Raw genomic sequence first — 20,474 nt, forward strand, 5'->3', positions numbered from 1 at the left:
TTTGCCAATGCATTGGCTAATTCATTGCCCTCCCTACAGATTTGTTGGAAGGAAACTCCCAAACTAGCATGATGAAGCTGCTATGGAAGCCTCTGCTCCTTACACCCATAGGTTGCAACTTTAAAATATAGAATTAAGGTGCACCTCAAAATTCCATCATAGAAGGTTGTTTTGTATTGGAGAATCCTCTTATTGATCATTTCGACATCACGATGTATGAATATGAAGAGACAAAAAGATTTTGATTCTTAACAATAGTGTATCTTGCAACAAATTATCTAGATTATCCAATTTCAAGATTTTCAAGTGTTTATAGATCTACTTGATTTGAACTATTTTTCGAGTTTAAATTTTTATATTTAGAGATGAAAATAGATTATCAAGTTGTCTTAAGAATTATGGGCAAAAAATTGTATTTATGATAAAATTTGACAGTGCGTGCCTTAATTTGATTGTTTAAAGTTGCAACTTTATACAAGCCACACTCAAAATTAAATACTTAAACACTTATGACACGTTTGGTTCGCGTGAAAATAATTTTCAGAAAATATTTTCATGTGGTTAAGTGTGAGAATATTTTTACATCAATTAGTTGCCAATTGATGTGAAAATATGTACTAAGACCAATTGGTATGAAAATATTATCACACTTAACCACATGAGAGAATTTTTTTAGATAAACTACTTTTTAGAAAATATTCACTCGAACCAAATGTGCCATTAATCTATATAAAAATTGAACAATCTCACATCAGTTTTAAGATGTTAATTTTTTCAAGATATGTAGAGATCATTTGAATGTTTTTAAATTCTTTATGAGGTTATTTGTGAAGATGACATATCCCATACTCCTATGATTTCACCCAAGCGTGTGAATAGAAGAACTGCTCCACAATTATAAAATATCGACTTTCTATAAATCTCGTAGGGAGTAGCAATGGTGGTTGGAATGGAGACAGGAAGAGAGAGTAAGAGTAACATAAGGGTAGGTTTTAATGGAGCTTCTCATCGAAGGAGTAGGAGTGGATTGAAGGAGTCATCAGGTTGGTAGATTTGTGAAAATTATGGTACTTTTCTCATTTTCATTGAAGTTTCCGTTGAATTCAGTTGCATGGATTTAGAACCATATCTATAAGTTTATCCGGGTACGGGCATGTTTAAATTGGACCCATCGGGTACAGGTCTAGGTCTAGTTGGACTGGACCCATACCCAACCCATTGCCACCCTAATTTAGAATACAATGGACAAAAGTGGTTGTGTGATAATTAATATGTAATTAGGATGTCGTGCATGAGCAAACAAGTTGTAATGAATATGTAGTAAGGTTCAAGTCTCTCATCCATGAGCAAATTGCCATATTTCCAAACTTTTGTTTGGTAGTTTATTGTTCGATTGGGATTGTGATATCACGATTGGGATTGCGATATCATAACTATGAATTATGATTGATATCACATGTTATATTTTTCTATGTAGTGGTAGATTATGATTGACATCACAAGTTGTATTTCTTATAAATTAGGATAGTTTGTTGTACATTCCAAAATTAGGATCCCTACAATTTTGGAAGTAACTATGACCAAGTTGTATATATCATGTTGTAATAATCAATTGATTGTAATATACGATTTTCCAAGTCATAACATGGTATCTGAGCCTTCTCATATGGGCTCATGGTCTTCTCTATCTATGACAATGGCTCGGTGACAATCGATCGGTCTTTATCACCGAGGTTTTGACCTAACAGAGGATGATCTCATCGATAAATTTGCCTTGCCATTCTTACCCTGCGTTGTACCAAATTTGCAGTTGCTTCTGAGGCTGCTGCTTCATAGAGAGTGGTTGTTGTTCGTCTCTTGAGCAGCGGATCTAAGCTTAACGTAGAGAGGGAGTTGTCATCCCTAGCTGGTGGTCATGTACCAAGGAAGCAGCAGTTTGCTTGTTGCAAGCCACGGAGTTGAGTCTCTGTTGTTTGCAAGCAGTTTCCCAAGGGCATTTACCAACTGTTCCAAACGCCCAATTTGGTCTCTTGTTTGCTTGTTTGCCCCAAGAGAGCAATTTGCCTGATACGATTTGCCCGAAGAGAGAAATTTACTTGGTATGATTTGCCCCCAGGTAGTATTTTGCTCTGCAAGCTCCACTGTGAACACTTGCCGTCCAAAATTTGCATGCCCATTGATACATGGTTTGCAAGAGAGGGTTTTCTTTATCTCTCGATATATCTTCTACCAAGTTGTCTTATTTGGTTTTCGTTGATATTCTCTCACTCTCTACTCTCTTTCTCTTTAGGTACTAAAATCACTAGCACATTTGACATCTAGCAGCAATGGTGTCTTTTTGTTTACAGATATGTTGCAAACTCTTACCTCTTTCTTTGTTTCTCTCTCTAGAAGATTACGTGTTTTGTTGTTGTTTTTTTTCTTTTTACACATCTAGCACGAGTTTGTGCACGTTTTGTGTGCAGTCGGTGATTGCAGGTTTGTACACGAGTCTGTGCAAGTTTGATTGATTGGCCGCTGCATTCATGCACGAGTCTGTGCAAGTTTTTGCGCTAGTTCTTAGTACACGAGCAAGATTTTGATTGTTGGTTTTGTGCATAAGTAAGTTTTAGCTCCTTCAAATGGCAAACAATGGAGACAAAGATGCAATTGATACATCGAACGAGATTATCACAGTTTCTTCACCATTCTATTATGCCATTCAGACAATCCAAGTATTATTTTGGTTACGAACCCTTTAGTTGGTGATAATTATTCTACTTGGAGATGAGCTATTTGGAAAGCCTTAAGTGCAAAAAATAAATTATTGATGGAACGATCTCTGAACCTAACATTGGCTCCACCAAGTATAGACTATGGCAACAATGCAATGATATGATTCATCTTTGGATCGTGAATACACTTTCAAAACCTCTTTCGAACAGTGTGATTTACATTAAAGTGACAAGAGGCGTATCACTAGACCTGGAGCAAAGGCTTTCTCAAAGCCATGCACCTTGAAAGTTTGAACTCAAAAGATGCATAGCTACATTGCAACAGGAGCAACATCCACTTGTCGAATATTACTCCACACTTAAAACTTATTGGGATAGCCTATACCACTGAACCCAATAACGTAAATGAGGAAGACGAGAAGCTATATCAATTTCTAATGGGGCTTCATGAGTCCTTTACGGCCATCTGGAGCCAAATTCTTGCTATGGAATTGTTGCCAACGGTTGGTAAAGCCTACTCAATTCTTAGTCAAGCAAAGAAGAGACGATTTTTACAAATGATTCCCAACACCCCAGATGTGGCAACTCTTGCAGTTGGTCACCCCTTGGGTTCACAAGATACAAGAGGAGTCGAAGTTAAAATCAAAGAAAAATGTGAACATTGTGGAGCGATCGGCCACAATAAGGCACATTATTTTGAACTCATCGAATACCCACCCAATTGGAACAGGCAGAAACAATTCATGCAGAGGCAAGGAGCGAACACTTATGCTAGGTCACGACCCGCACAAGTCCATGGAAATGCATCTAGCGCGGTGCTTAGTGTTGCCGCAACAACTTGTTCTCGTTTCCAAGGACTTACCGCTGCACAATATAAACAACTGTTAAGCCTACCTTCAGTTGATTCTTCTTCCACCTCTACCAACCTCGCAGGTACTATTTCTTATCATGCACATTCTACGTTACCACCTGATACTTGAATTATTGACAGAGGGGCATCAAATCACATGACAGCTCAACTCTCTTTCCTTCTTGACACCACCACAATATCAAACATGTCACCTGTGAAATTGCCAACCGGACACACACAACCCATCACACACAAATGAACTATTTACCTGAATTCTGGCTTGAGATTATCCGAGGTTTTATATGCTCCATCATTTAATTTTAACTTGCTTTCCATTAGCAAATTGACCCAATCGATGAATTGTGCTGCTATTTTTTTTCCAACCTTCTATGTATTTTATAACCTTGCCACGAAGAAGCGGATTGGAGTGGGTGAAGTTCATTACCATTACCATCACGTCCAACCCTCATTACCATCAGCCTTGTCAATTGTTCAAAAAGAAAACCCAGTCCTATGGTGCAACAATCCTAAAATTTCAAAAAAAAAAAAAAAAAAAAAAGGAGAAAATATGCTTTTAAATAGGTGATGTTCTGTTTGAATATGATGGTCCTTGAGGACCATCACTATTTTCAAAAGATTTTGCCTTTGCCTTTACTTTTTCTTTTGCCTGCTTTTGCCTCCTGCTGCTTGCAGCTGGCAACGTCCTTTAGCGGACGTGGTTTTCGTACGATAAAAGCAGACTTTTAACGCGACACCTCAGGTATGAGGTAGAGCGTAATAAAATAATATAATAATACGTTATAAAAATTTAAATAGGGGATGTGAGCACTCCCACCCTAAAACAAAATTTTGAGATCTCTCTCTCTCTGGTCGAAACACAGTGAACTCTCTCGAACCGAATTTTTTATCGGAAGCTTCCTCTCAAACATTTGTGGGTAAGTGACATCGTCTTTCTGAAAAATAGTCTATTTTTAATAAATAGTGATATTTCCGTCTAGGATCTTTATTTTATCAGTTTTGTGTGTAAGTGACCTCATTGTCTCGAAAAATAATCCATTCTTTTTAAAAATAAAATGAAATAATTATTTCTGTTTATTATCATGAATTTTAGGCGCGATAAATTTTATGCGCACGTGACCTCATTATCTTGAAAAATAATCTTTTTAATAAAAATTGTGATATTTTATCTATGTTAGAAATTTTGAATGCTGTAAATTAGAAAAATAAATTTATTTATTTTTCTTGTCTATTGTTAGAAATAAATGTGATATTTGTGCTTTTAGTAAAATTGTGATATTTCTTTCTACTGTTTTGAATATGTAGACATTGTAAAATTCATATGCAAATGACTGCCTTATTATTTAAAAAAAATTGACATTTTTGCAATTGATTATAGTATTGTTGTGAAATGTTTATTTGTGGATTGATATCCCATAAATTGTGATAATTCCGTATTCTTGAATTTTTATAAGAGTTTTTCTATACATATTAAATTGACAATTATGCTAGAATGCCTTTACAAACTGCTACCTTTCTAAATTTGAGCCCAAAATATTTGATTGGTTATTTTTGAAATGTTATAGAGACTGACTGTTATTAATGGTTTAAGTGAAATTCATATTAATGATTTTAGTGATATGTTGAGTACATGATATTGCTGCTTTCGAATGTTTAAAGAGATTTAGAAATAATTTAAGTGTGCAAGTAGACTCATCCGGTTCGTCGGTAAGGTATAAGTGGACCTATCTGGGACGCCGGTAGGGATTAAGTGGACTCATCCGGTACGCCGGTGAGGTATAAGTGGACCTGCAGGGATTAAGTGGACCTATCTGGGACGCCGATAGGGATTAAGTGGACCCATCAGGACGCTGATGGGGTATATAGGTGACCTACTTGGGACGCCAGTAGGGTATTTTGTGAAATCCTTTGAATTATGTACTGCCGTTAAAAGTGTTATAAGCATTTCAATTACTCGGATTATACTTAATTATGCATTTATTGAAAGTGAAACTGTTGATGCATTTCTGTTAATAGATCTCATTTTGAAAAATATTGATATCTTTCAATCATGATTATTTTTAGGATTATGATGATCACTTACTGAGTAGCCAAACTCATCAAACTATGGTAAACATTTTTTCAGGATAACTACGGATTCATTTTGAGTGCTAGTCAAGATCAACCTTGGAAGATACTGTTGTTGTGCTAGCTTTCTTTATTTACTATGTAAGACCTCGCCACTGTAAATTTGTCCTATCAATAGATGTATATATGTTTTGTCCGTCACATCTCAGGAATAATAGTATTGTAAATTCTTGGGGTGTGACAATTATGGTATCAGAGCAATAGGTTTAAGATCCTTAGGAAATTTAAAAAGAATTTACTTAAAATCACATTTATTGTGTGTACAGACCGGGATAAAGTCAGGATCCAGAATAGCTGAAGCCAATATGGAAGGAATTCACAAAGCTTTGGAAAATATGGTTGCTCTAATGCAACATCAGATGGAAAACAACAATTCACCCAGGCAGTCAGTTACAGGAAATGGTGGGAGCAATATCGAACAATTTAAGAAATTAAACCCACCTTCTTTTAAGGGTGCTGTAAACCCACTGGAAGCCGAGGGATGGATTATGTAACTGGAAAAAATATTCGAGGTTATGGAATGTCCTGATGATAGGAAGGTGGCCTTGGCAGTTTTTATGTTAGAAGGTGAGGCACAACACTGGTGGCGAATGGCAAAAGGAGTATTGGTCAAAGAAAATAAAACCTTGACTTGGGAAGTATTTCGAGAGCCATTTAATGAAAAATATTTCCCAGATTTTATTCGAGACCAAAAAGAAATGGAATTTTTAGAATTAATCCAAGGAAATAAGACAGTAGCACAGTACGAGGCCAAGTTTACTGAATTGGCTAGGTTTGCACCACATATGATTAATAATGAGGCAAGAAAGGTGAAGAAATTTGAAAGGGGTCTCAGGCCAGCTATTAGAAGCAGAATATCAGTCTTGAAATTAAGAACTTATGCTGAAATAGTGGGTCGTGCCCAAATTGTCGAAAAAGATTTTGAAGATTACCAAAAGACGAAAAATCAGAACAGTCATGTTAGACCTACATCATCTAATCGACAACAGTTTGAAAGGCCAAACAAGAAGCCAAGGCCCTCGTCATTTCAAAACCCAATAGAACCATGTAGAAAATATGGGAAAAATCATGGATCAAGCCCTTGTTATTGGAATACCGGAGCCTGTTTTAAATGTGAAAAATTGGGACACCAGATTAAACAATGTCCTAACTTACAGACACAACAGCTTCCAAAGCAGGGAGAGATAGCTCCGAAGCCTCAGATGAAGGGAAGAGTATTTGTGATTACCGAGCAAGACGCTCATGCCTCAAAATCAATGATCCAAGGTACTCTTACTATCTTCCAAAAAGTAGCTCATGTTTTGATTGATCCTGGATCTACTCATTCATTTGTGTCACAACACTTTGCATGCCACTTATAGGTAGAACCAGAACAATTAGAATACATTCTAGAGGTAGCCACACCGATGGGAGATTCAATTAACACCAATATAATGTACAAATCATGTGTAATAAAGATAGAAGAAAAGGAACTGTTGGTTGATTTAATACTCCTGGAAATTCAAGATTTTGATGTAATCTTAGGCATGGATTGGCTCTCTGCATACCATGCAAGTATTGATTGTTATAAGAAAATTGTTACCTTTAGTATTCCGAATCAACCAGTATTTTACTTCAATGGTGTCAAAGAAGACTCCCCATCATATTTAATCTCTTGTATTCGAGCTAATCGCCTCCTTCGAAAAGGGTGTCAAGGCTTTCTTGCCTATATCAAAGAAGATAGGAAGGAAGAAATAAATTTGGATACCACTCCGGTTATCCGAGAATTTCCCGACTTTTTTTCTGAAGAATTGCCAGGATTACCGCCTGATAGGGAAATTGAATTCTCCATTGAATTATTGCCAGGGGTAGCACCAATTTCTAAGGCACCTTACAGAATGGCTCCTGCAGAACTTAAAGAACTGAAACAACAATTGGAAGAATTATTAGATAAAGGTTTTATCAGGCCCAGTGTGTCACCTTGGGGTGCTCCAGTACTGTTTGTCAAAAAGAGAGATGGGACTATGAGATTGTGTATTGATTATAGACAGTTGAACCAAGTGACAGTGAAAAATAAGTATCCATTACCTAGAATTGATGATTTATTTGATCAATTACAAGGATCACAAGTGTTTTCAAAAATTGATCTTAGATCTGGATACCATCAGCTTAAGATTAAAAGTGAAGATGTACTCAAGACAGCTTTCAGAACAAGGTATGGCTATTATGAATTTTTAGTCATGCCGTTTGGATTAACCAATGCACCAGCTGCATTTATGGATTTGATGAATCGGATCTTTAAGCCCTTTTTGGATAAATTTATTGTGGTATTCATCAATGATATTTTAATTTATTCCAAGAATCAGAAGGAACATGAGCAGCATGTAAGAATGGTATTGCAAATATTAAGAGAGAAGAAATTGTATGCCAAACTTAGTAAATGTGAATTTTGGCTTGAACAAGTGACATTTTTAGGACATCTCATATCAAAAGAAGGTAATCCTTCAAAGGTTGAAGCCGTTGTTAATTGGAAACAACCAAGTAGTGTGACTGAAGTTCGAAGCTTTTTGGGATTGGCAGGATATTACAGAAAATTTGTAGAAGGATTTTCTCGAATCGCAATCCCATTGACTCGATTGACACAGAAAAATGTCAAATTTGAGTGGACAAGTGAATGTGAGGAGAGTTTTCAAGAACTAAAAGTTCGATTAACTTCAGCACCTATTTAACTATTCCTGAGGGGAGTGGGGGATTTGTGATTTATAGTGATGCTTCACATAAAGGTTTGGGCTGTGTCTTAATGCAATATGGGAAAGTAGTGGCATATGCATCCAGACAGTTGAAAGAATATGAGAAAAAATATCCAATTCATGATTTGGAGCTAGCCGCAATAGTATTCGCTTTAAAAATATGGAGGCATTATCTATATGGTGAGCAATTCGTAATATACATGGATCATAAGAGTTTGAAATACCTTTTCTCTCAGAAAGATTTAAATATGCGGTAGATAAGATGGATGGATTTCTTAAAAGATTATGATTGTACAATCCATTATCATTCAGGAAAAGCTAACGTTGTGGCCGACGCTCTAAGTAGAAAATCTACGGGAGTCTTAGCTCATCTAATGATCCAAGAAATGCGATTGTTAGAGGAAATAGTGGATTGGCATCCAACTCTGTCCATTAATGGTATGGTAAGTATGATTGCCAATATTAAGGCGGAACCCCAATTAATCCAACAAATTCGATTGGCACAAAAGAAAGACCATCAGCTTATAACAATTATAGAAGAGGTGAAGCAAGGAAAGAGAGATGAATTCTCTATATGTAGTGAGGATTTGCTAAGATTCAAAGGTCGGGTTTGTGTCCCGAATGATGAGAGTGTAAAGAAAGCTATCTTAGAAGAAGCACATTATTCTCGTTATACAATACATCCCGGAAGTATTAAAATGTATCAGGATCTGAAGAAAACCTTTTGGTGGAATAATATGAAAAAAGAGGTAGCACTATTTGTGTCTAAATGCCTAACATGCCAGCAAGTAAAAGCTGAACATCAAAGGCCCGCTGGGTTGTTGCAGCCTTTACAGGTGCCAGAATGGAAATGGGAGCACATCTCTATGGATTTTGTCTCTGGCTTGCTTAGAACAAATTCAGGACATGATAGCATTTGGGTCATTGTGGACCGGTTAACCAAAGCTGCCCACTTTCTACTGATTCGCACGACGTACACTTTGGATCGACTGGCTCAACTGTACATTAAGGAAATAGTGCGGTTGCATGGAGTTCCTGTCAGTATTGTATCGGACAGGGATACTCGGTTTACTTCTAAATTTTGGGCTAGACTACAGTCAGCCATGGGGACGAGACTCGCCTTTAGTACTGCCTTTCACCCCCAAACTGATGGACAATCGGAGAGGACCATCCAAACCTTGGAAGATATGCTGAGGGCCTGTGTTATTGACCTTACAGGAAGCTGGGATGACCATTTACCCCTGATTGAGTTTGCTTATAATAATAGCTTCCAAGCCAGTATTCAGATGGCACCATATGAAGCCCTGTATGGAAGAAAATGCAGGTCACCCATATGTTGGAACGAGGTTGGTGAAAGAAAGCTTTTGGGACCAGAAATTGTCCAGATAACCACAGATAAAATAACATTAATTCGTGAAAGGCTCAGGACAGCTCAGTGTTGGCAAAAGAGTTATGCCGATAACCGAATGAGAGATCTTGAATTTGAGAAAGGTGATCGAGTTTTCCTAAAAATCTCACCAATAAAGGGCATTATGAGATTCGGCAAGAAAGGAAAGTTGAGTCCACGTTACATCGGACCATTTAAAATCCTGGAAAGAATCGGAGGTGTCGCTTATAGACTTGCCTTACCACCCGAATTGGTAAATGTCCATAATGTCTTTCATGTATCTTCACTACGAAAATATCAGCCCGACCCGTCCCATATCTTAAAATATGAACCTTTACCGATCAGGAAGGACCTATCCTTCATTGAGCAGCCAATTTTGATACTGGATAGAAGGGTGCAAGTGTTGCGTAACAAGGAGATTCCTTTAGTCCGTGTATTATGGCAGTACCATTCAAGAAGAGTCGACTTGAGAACGAGAAGACGAAATCAGAGAAAAATACCCCTATCTTTTTCAGTAATCAGGTACACAAATTTAGAGGACTAAATTTCTTTAAGGAGCGAAGAATGTAACAATCCTAAAATTTCAAAAAAAAAAAAAAAAAAAAAAAAAAGGAGAAAATATGCTTTTAAATAGGTGATGTTCTGTTTGAATATGATGGTCCTTGAGGACCATCACTATTTTCAAAAGATTTTGCCTTTGCCTTTACTTTTTCTTTTGCCTGCTTTTGCCTCCTGCTGCTTGCAGCTGGCAACGTCCTTTAGCGGACGTGGTTTTCGTACGATAAAAGCAGACTTTTAACGCGACACCTCAGGTATGAGGTAGAGCGTAATAAAATAATATAATAATACGTTATAAAAATTTAAATAGGGGATGTGAGCACTCCCACCCTAAAACAAAATTTTGAAATCTCTCTCTCTCTGGTCGAAACACAGTGAACTCCTCTCTCGAACCGAATTTTTTATCGGAAGCTTCCTCTCAAACATTTGTGGGTAAGTGACATCGTCTTTCTGAAAAATAGTCTATTTTTAATAAATCGTGATATTTCCGTCTAGGATCTTTATTTTATCAGTTTTGTGTGTAAGTGACCTCATTGTCTCGAAAAATAATCCATTCTTTTTAAAAATAAAATGAAATAATTATTTCTGTTTATTATCATGAATTTTAGGCGCGATAAATTTTATGCGCACGTGACCTCATTATCTTGAAAAATAATCTTTTTAATAAAAATTGTGATATTTTATCTATGTTAGAAATTTTGAATGCTGTAAATTAGAAAAATAAATTTATTTATTTTTCTTGTCTATTGTTAGAAATAAATGTGATATTTGTGCTTTTAGTAAAATTGTGATATTTCTTTCTACTGTTTTGAATATTTAGACATTGTAAAATTCATATGCAAATGACTGCCTTATTATTTAAAAAAAATTGACATTTTTGCAATTGATTATAGTATTGTTGTGAAATGTTTATTTGTGGATTGATATCCCATAAATTGTGATAATTCCGTATTCTTGAATTTTTATAAGAGTTTTTCTATACATATTAAATTGACAATTATGCTAGAATGCCTTTACAAACTGCTACCTTTCTAAATTTGAGCCCAAAATATTTGATTGGTTATTTTTGAAATGTTATAGAGACTGACTGTTATTAATGGTTTAAGTGAAATTCATATTAATGATTTTAGTGATATGTTGAGTACATGATATTGCTGCTTTCGAATGTTTAAAGAGATTTAGAAATAATTTAAGTGTGCAAGTGGACTCATCAGGTTCGCCGGTGAGGTATAAGTGGACCTATCTGGGACGCCGGTAGGGATTAAGTGGACTCATCCGGTACGTCGGTGAGGTATAAGTGGACCTGCAGGGATTAAGTGGACCTATCTGGGACGCCGATAGGGATTAAGTGGACCCATCAGGACGCTGATGGGGTATATAGGTGACCTACTTGAGATGCCAGTAGGGTATTTTGTGAAATCCTTTGAATTATGTACTGCCGTTAAAAGTGTTATAAGCATTTCAATTACTCGGATTATACTTAATTATGCATTTATTGAAAGTGAAACTGTTGATGCATTTCTGTTAATAGATCTCATTTTGGAAAATATTGATATCTTTCAATCACGATTATTTTTGGGATTATGATGATCACTTATTGAGTAGCCAAACTCATCAAACTATGGTAAACATTTTTTCAGGATAACTATGGATTCATTTTGAGTGCTAGTCAAGATCAACCTTGGAAGATACTGTTGTTGTGGTAGCTTTCTTTATTTACTATGTAAGACCTCGCCACTGTAAATTTGTCCTATCAATAGATGTATATATGTTTTGTCCGTCACATCTCAGGAATAATAGTATTGTAAATTCATGGGGTGTGACATATGGCACCAGCGGTTAGGTCACCAATCTATGCAGCGACTTTCTTGTTGGTCTCCTGATTTTGCTAATTTATGTTTTTGTTTGAATAATTGTGATGTGTGCCATTTGGCAAAACAAAAAAGGTTACCTTTTTCCACTAATACTAATAGATGTTTCGAACCATTTAAATTGATTTATTATGATATCTAGGGGGGTTATAAAACTGCATATCTTTCAGGGGCGCATTACTTTCTTACTATTGTTGATGATCATTCACATTACACATGGGTTTATCTGATTCATTATAAGTCTGAAATGGCATATTTTTTAAAATCTTTTTGCGCCATGGTAAAAACTCAATTCCAATGCCAGGTTCAACAAATTTGAACTGACAATGGGACTGAGTTCTTGTCTCTAGATATGCATAATTTTTTTCTAACGCAGGGCATCCATTATCAACAGACTTGTGTCAACACCCCTCAACAAATGGGGTGGCTAAACGCAAGCACCGTCACTTGTTGGAAGTAACCCGCACCTTACGCTTCCAAGCCAACTTACCGTTGAATGTGTGTTCACTGCCACATATCTTACCTACACCTAAATTGTTTGGTCGAACCCCTCATGAGGTCCTTCTCGACTCCAAGCTATCCTACGCTCATTTACGGGTATTTGGTTGTCTTTGTTATGCTCACAATCATGCGCCGGGCAGACACAAATTTGCTCCCAGAGTATCTCGTTGTGTTTTCATAGGCTATCCTTTGCACAACGTGGGTACCGCGTTCTTGATCTTGAAACCCGCAAAATATTCACATCAAGAGATGTGTCTTTTGTAGAAGACAGATTCACTTTTCGTGAATTATCACAACAAGAGCCTAAGGCAACCACAATAGTAGCTCTACCCATAGCAGACAATGTTATGTTTAACTTCGAATCCGATCGTATTCCTAATCCTGCTCCTATCACATATCCTCATGTACCGACACTAGAACCACAACAAGAAACATCAATGAATGAACCTAGACAACCCACATGTGTTCGTAACATGCCAACACATTATAAGGATTTCGTTTGCTTTATGGTCCATCAAGAAGTCACGACAACTTCACCCACGACACAAGGCTCTTCGACAGGTACTTGTTACCCTGTTTCCAATTTTGTTTCGTATGCCAAATTCTCGCCACCACATTTTACCTTTCTTCAAGCTATATCTTCTCAAGAAGAACCCAAGTCCTTGACCAGTTTCCCCATTGGAAAGTAGGAATTGAAGCTGAAATTGATGCATTACAACAAAACAATACTTGGACATTGTAGTGTCTGCCTCCTGGCAAGAAATCCATTGGATGCAAGTGCGTATATAAAATTAAATACAAGGTCGATGGAACCGTTGAACAGTACAAAACTCGCCTTGTAGCCAAAGGATATACACAGGTCAAAGGGCTTGACTATCATGAGACATTTGCACCAGTTGCAAAGCTGGTCACTGTGCGGTGTGTACTTACTCTTGCATCCATCAGAAGATAACCCCTCTATCAGCTCGATGTGTACAATTCTTTCTTGCATGGAAATTTGCATAAGGAGGTTTACATGCAAATTCCACCAGGGTTTGCTTGAAAGGGGGAGACTCGAGTTTATCGACGTAGCAAATCATTATATGGGTTCAAGCCAGCTTCTTGGCGATGGTTTGACAAGTTTTCTTCCACTTTGTAATGCAGTTTGTTGCAGATTATTCACTATTCACCTTAGCTGTTGGAAAGACTTTCATTGTTCTCCTGGTTTATGTCGATGATACTATCATCACTGGCAACAATACCATATTCATTTTGTTGTTAAAATGGTTTCTTCACTCCAAATTCGGTATTAAGGATTTGGGAGTCTTGAAATTTTTTCTGGGCATAGAAGTCACCCATTCCCAAAGAGGAAACTTTATTAATCAAATAAAATGTGTTCTTGATATTTTCGTCGAAGCTGGACTCACAGATGCAAAACCCGTTGCTTTTCCCATGGACCAACACATTCGTCTTACTGCCACTGATGACGATCTCCTTTATGATCCTGGTCGCTATCGCCGTCTAGTGGGATGGTTAATTTATCTCACTATCACAAGGCCTGATATATTATATCCGGTCCTTATCCATAACCAATTTATGCGTAGTCCTCGGCAACCCCATTACATGGGTACTCTTCATGTACTTCAATATCTCAAAGGCATACCTTCATTTGGACTCCTTTTACCATCCAATTCCTCGCTCCAATAATATCTCACTGTGATTCTGATTGGGCCCATGACTCGGAGATCGATTACCGATTATTTTACTTCCCTTGGTGCTTGTCCACTATCATGGAACACTAAGAAGCAACCAACAGTATCATGATCTTCGCCTGAAACTAAGTATCGTATTATGGTTGTAGCTACATGTGAACTTGTGTGGCTCAAATCCTTACTTCAGAACCTCGATTTACCTCATCCTTATCCAATGTGCATATACTGCGACAACTATGTTGCTCTCCATATCGCTGCCAACCTCGTGTTTCACGAATGAACTAAGCATATAGAACTCAATTGTCATCTTATCTGAGAAAAAATATGTTCGAGCATTCTCAAAACCTCTCACCTCTCTACTAAGCATTAAGTCACAGACATTCTCACTAAAGAATTAAGTCACGAGCAATTTCAATTTCAATTTCTTCGCAGCAAGTTGGGTGTTACAGATCTTCACGCGTCAACTTGAGGGGGAGTATTGGGTGATTGGGATTGTGCTATCACGATTGGGATTGTGATATTGTAATTGTGAATTGGAATTGATATCACATGTTATATTTTCTATATAGTTGTAGATTATGATTGATATCACAAGTTGTATTGCCTATAGATTTGGATAGTTTGTTGTACAATCCAAAATTAGGATCCCTACAATCTTGGAGTTGGTTGTGAGCAAGTTGCATATATCATGTTGTAATACTCAATTGAATGTAATATACGATTTTCCAATTCGTAACATAGTTTTTACGAGTTTGGTCAAAACCTGTGATATTTCCTTTTAACACTATTATGATTATGTAAGAAATTGAACACGCTCATGTGTGCAACACAACAAATTTAATGGGAAATGTATACGGTAAGACCATTTATCTTTGGTAAAAGTAGATCACAGCTATTATCGACCATTAGATATAAAATCGGGTGGTTGAAGATGTGTCATTGATTAGGCACAATGTCTAAAATAAAGTTTCTCAAATATTGTAACACACTTCAATTCAGTAGATTTCACATCTAGTGGCTAAGAATGATTGTGACTTCTTTATACAAAAAGTAAATGGTCTTATAGTATACAATCCAAATTTAATAAAAGAAAGTATAGAATGAGACCATTTACCTTTGGTACAAGGTGATCACATTAATCTTGACCATTGGATGTAAAATTGGGTGGCTGCAATTATTCCATTGACCAAGTTCAAACTTCAAAATAAATTTTTTCGAATTTTGTGACACATCCAAGCTCTCAAATTTCACATCCGATGGTTGTAAGTAATTATGACGACCTTATATCAAAGGTAAATGATCTCATTGTATACAATCCCATTTAATAGCCCTTCACTTGTGTGCTTTATGTGGTTTGCTTTTTTTGTCTCACGGCATGTGGTGGTGTAGCATGTATGTAGGAAGATAATTATATTGAGCCGTCCTAAAGATGTTATAATGAAATGAAATGGTTACCTGGTTCTCAAAAGAAATTATACTAAGCCGTCCTAAGTAGAGCATTCACATGATGTGTAGCTCAAATTGTCCGTCCAAATTAGAAGGAAATAAGATTGATTGGCCTTGATTTTATTTTGTTTTTTAACTTTATTTCTTCTACAAACTGTGTTAAATTGAAACTTAGGTTTTTTCACTTCTCATTTAGGCATATCAACGAATAAAATAAAAACTAATTTTTGAGAAATAAAATAAAATCAAAATTTTAAAAACATTCAAGGGTATTTAGATTGATTTCTTTTATAATTTATTTTATAATTTTTAGGCACATCTAATTGAGAGGTATAAATACTGAAATGGATTGTATACAATGAAACCATTTACCTTTGATATAAAGGGGCACAATTACTTGTAACCATCGTGTGAAATCTGATAGCTTGGATGTATCACAAAATTCAATAAAAGTTCTTTTGAATTTTGAGCATTGTCAATGGAATAAAATGCAACCATCTAATTTCACGTCAAATGGTCAAGATTAATTATGGCCACCTTGTACCAAAAGTAAATAGTCTCACTGCATACTTTTATGTACTCAAATTTTCAATTTAATACAAGTCGAAAAACATTAAAAAAAAAAATTTTTAAAAAAAATGAAGTCATATCCATTCATTTTTTTCTAGTTCTATTCTTGATTGTTGCGACGTATTAGTGGGAACCATTTCTGAATTTACATTATAGATGTGGAAGTTTTTCACATCAATTGACTATGTGAAAAGCTGTGTTCGGATTAATTGGTGTGAAAAAACTCACACACCTAATCATATAGAATAGTCCTTTCATAGGAAAATACCTTCACAAAAAAACTGTCACGAATACCAAATGTACCCTAATAAAGGAATTGTTGTTATCCTCAACAAATGAAGCCCCTACAAATATTAAAAAATATTATTTCTACAATAAACTAAGAAATTTATCACGTATCAAATGGTTTCTAATTTACGTGTATCTTTTGCGTATGGAAAAAGTTTACATACGGTTGCAACCTTAAAATGTGGAATTACAGATGCACCTCAAAAATCCGTCTCAAAAGGTTGTTTTAATGTTGAAAAAACCACTAATTGATCATCTCAACATCGAGATATAAAAATATGAAAAAAAAAAAAAAATGATTTTAAGTCTCATAATTAGTGCATCTTGCAATACATTATCTAGACCGTCCATTTTCAAGATTTTCATATCTTTATAAATGTACTTGATTTTAACTATTTTTTGAGTTTAAACTTTTATAATTATATGAAAATAGATTTTGGGATAATCTACTAATGTTTTTCACCAAAATTACATGTTATGATAAATGTTGGAGGTGTGCCTTAATTGGATCGTTTAAAGTTGCGACCTTATAGAAGCCGCACCCTTTGCATATATATTCCCTCCAATTTATGTTCCTTTTATGTTTATATTTCATCAATGTGGAGACCGTGTTTGTTGGTTTAGGGCCGCGCACAAAGGGGAAGAAGCATTCGGTTAGTGGCCCGAGTCATAAGCGCGAAAGTGGGTGGTTAACTCTCTCCTAAATCCTCTATAAAAAGCCCCTCAATTCTATACTTCCCATATCATCATTCACATATTCTCTTTTTCTCTCTCCTTTTCATCCATATCTTTTTCTTTCTCTCTCTAGATTATTAAAGTTTCTCTATCTCTAATCTCCAAGTTAGGGAACATGGAAGATTTGATCTTTTCCATGCTCTCCACAGGCTTTCTTGAACATGCTGCTCAAACCCGTCTTCTGCCATGTTCTTGGAGAAGCAAAGTTGAGTGACAAGTTTAAGAATGCCTGGGGAAAACATGGAAATGAATTACAAGGTCGGTCACAATGCATATTCCAAGGAGGGGAATAATTCTTGAGTTAACCAATGTCGGTGCCATTGCTTTAATTGTGACTCCTTGATGTATGAAATGGTAATGTGTGTGCACTTGTATTTGTGCGATGATGAAAAGCACTGTTTAACGGCTTGAATCGGCCTCAGGCCAGATCAAGTACCCCATTAAGTTGTTTTAAAAAATAAAAATTATATAAATTTTAAAAATTTGTATGATCAATGTATAAAAGTTATAAATACAATTTGGATGTGTTTTACATTGATTTTTGAGTTTTTATTCTCAAATGCCCTTTTTTGTATTTTATGTTTTCTTTTTTTTAAAAAAAATGCCTCAAATTGTAAAACAAAATTTTCTAACTCTTTTTTTTTACATTTCCTCACCTTATTTGGATTTTTAGATGGGTTTTACTTTTTTTCACTTTTAAAGTTTTTTTTAAGTTCCATTTAATTTTTTATGACTTTTTGGATCCATAACATTACTAAACCAAATCCACTCCGAATCTGCCAATTTACTTGGCTTGGGCCAAGGCCAAATCAGAGGCCCCGAGCCAAGTGTAAAAAAACTGAAGAAAAATGCAGTTGCCATGCAAGAATTGGCGAGAATTTGGCAATCGTAGGACCAAAAGGGGAAGCTTGATGGGTTTTGCACCATTTGAAAGGAACAATAATGGGATGGGCTGGGAGAAATACAAGGTTAAGGGCCTGGGCTCGTGCCAGAGCGCTTGTCCCCTTCTCAGACTAGGGATGAGCTCAGGCCGTGCTTCAAAAGAAAGGCCTAAGTCAAACACATGGCCAACAGGCCAGACTTGTGCCCTTCTTTGTGTAGTGGGTTCAGGCCCTAGTTCAGGAAATAGGGCCAGGCTCATATGTGGCTTGTCCTAATAGCGAAGAATGGTATTGTTGGGTTACATGTCCCATCTACGAAGAGACAGGATAATTGTATTATTTTTTCTAAAAGAAAGTTTATTATTCGAGGATGTCATATGAAAGCGGTTAATCCAATTTCAAGACCATTCCAAACCGTAAGATATGAAATCCGGTGAACATGAGTGTGTCCTAAATTTTTAAAAATCCTTACTTGGACTTTGGAGACCGTTAATAACCCCCTTCAAACCTTCTTTTTTCTTTTTTGAGTGTTATGGTAAGTTTAAGTAAAAAAGGAAGACAAAAATGACTCAACGCATAGGTGGTCAGGTGGTGGATGCTAGAACATAATTTCTTAAGTTATATTTCTGCCATAGGCAGAGGATCGCTTCACTAAATGTATGCAATTGTGTTGGTGGTCAAGGATTCTGTTTGTTGATTCCTATTTCTCGACCCCTTTCATCTTTAGCAAAATGGAGCACCATAATATATTATATATTTAAATTATTTATATTTTTTTTAGAAAAATATCTCCTTACTTTTTATTTTTAACTTCTCTATCTTTTTAGATTCAAAGATGAAAAATATTACTTCAAAGCAAAGTACCTCCATTAGTCCTTTTTTAGATAAATTTTTTACCCCAATAAAAGTTAAAATGACATCCTCTCTCTCTCAAATCGTGGTCTCTCGTAGCGCCCTTTCTCTCTCTCTCAAAAAGCACCGTCTCTCTCTCTCTCCCAATCAAGTAGAGATCCCTAAGATTACCATTTTGCTGGCGGAGAACAGGGGACGCCATAATCGAAGAAGCCAAACCTTTCTTCATGGCTTTGACAAGTTGGGTCTTTTTTGGGTCAAAGAAAGTTAGGATTTTTCAGGGCTAAAACTGTTCAAGACTTCTGTGTCAAACTGGTCAAGCGCTCTCCATGGCCTTGCAAGATGGGTTTTTTGTGGGTCAAAATGGTCACAATTTTGCTTCTTGGGTCTCTCTTATCAGTGTTTGACTTGTTTGACTATGTATCAAAGAGGTAGCACCATGACCGCAAAAACCAGATTTCTATATTTTGGAAAGTTGGGTTTTTTGCATGATAGAAAATATTAGTATTTTGCTTGTTTGGTCTTAATCCTTCAGAGCTTAATAAAAGAATTTTGTGGCTGAAACAGCAGGCGCCATTGTTGAATCAGCCAAAGCTTTCTTTTGGTTCTCAAATTTCAAGGTTTGGTGGATAGACTTGGTTAAGTGTAACTCAGCATTTTGGTTTGCGAAAGAGAGAAAGTGGTGGCAGAGGTTGAGAGAGGGGCAACAGAGTTGTGGGCCGACTGCTGGTGGAGAAATGAGGGCTTGGTTGCAATGAGGACTTGGTTGCAAGTAAGATGGAAGAAAGGGGGGTGACGCCTGGTTGCATATTTTGGGCACCGGATGAAGGAAGAGAGATAGACGAGGATGGGAAAAAGGAGCAGCAGCAGGGGGGCCGCAACAGGGGATGGATTTGTTGCTGGTGGTGATCATGGCTTGGTTGAGAAGAGGGGTAAAACGCGGATGGTGGCTGCAGAGGTGGAACGAATAGGTGGAAATGGGGGCTGGGCCGCGGCTGGTTGAGAGGGATGGCGGAGAGAAAGAAAGTGCAGTGGGGTGCCCGTTGGTTTTTCTTTGCTGAGCCAGTGCTCTATTTTTGTTTCAATTTGGAAATTTTTCGGATAGAAGAAGGCCGGATTTGTCACCGGATTTTTCTCTTCTCTCTTCTCTCTTCTCTTTATCCTTTCTTCCCTCACGCCTCTCAATCAGCTGCCGCTTCCCTCAACCGTCGCAACCGCCGCACACAACAAGCCCACCACTGGTGCCTTCTTCCCAC

General features: G+C 36.7%; 2 long non-coding RNA genes across 4 annotated transcripts; both read left to right on the top strand.

The window, feature by feature from the left end:
• Nucleotides 1–1,622: 1,622 nt before the first annotated feature.
• Nucleotides 1,623–12,263, top strand: LOC110007629 (uncharacterized). 2 transcript variants are annotated; one of them, XR_016057685.1, is made up of 4 exons: nucleotides 1,623–2,099; nucleotides 2,291–3,647; nucleotides 5,708–5,790; nucleotides 12,024–12,263. It is a non-coding gene; the product is annotated as an uncharacterized LOC110007629 (long non-coding RNA). The 2 variants fall into 2 exon arrangements; XR_016057684.1 differs by lacking the exon at nucleotides 5,708–5,790.
• Nucleotides 12,264–18,805: 6,542 nt separating this feature from the next.
• LOC148781554 (uncharacterized) lies at nucleotides 18,806–20,353 on the top strand. 2 transcript variants are annotated; one of them, XR_016057687.1, is made up of 2 exons: nucleotides 18,806–19,649; nucleotides 19,786–20,353. It is a non-coding gene; the product is annotated as an uncharacterized LOC148781554 (long non-coding RNA). The 2 variants fall into 2 exon arrangements; XR_016057686.1 differs by having other exon boundaries at nucleotides 19,789–20,353.
• The last annotated feature ends 121 nt before the right edge of the window (nucleotides 20,354–20,474 follow it).

The sequence above is a fragment of the Amborella trichopoda genome, chromosome 6 (genome assembly GCF_054954075.1).
Source record: "Amborella trichopoda isolate Santa Cruz 75 chromosome 6, AtrichopodaSantaCruz75HAP2 v2.0, whole genome shotgun sequence".
NCBI classification, from domain to species: domain Eukaryota; kingdom Viridiplantae; phylum Streptophyta; class Magnoliopsida; order Amborellales; family Amborellaceae; genus Amborella; species Amborella trichopoda.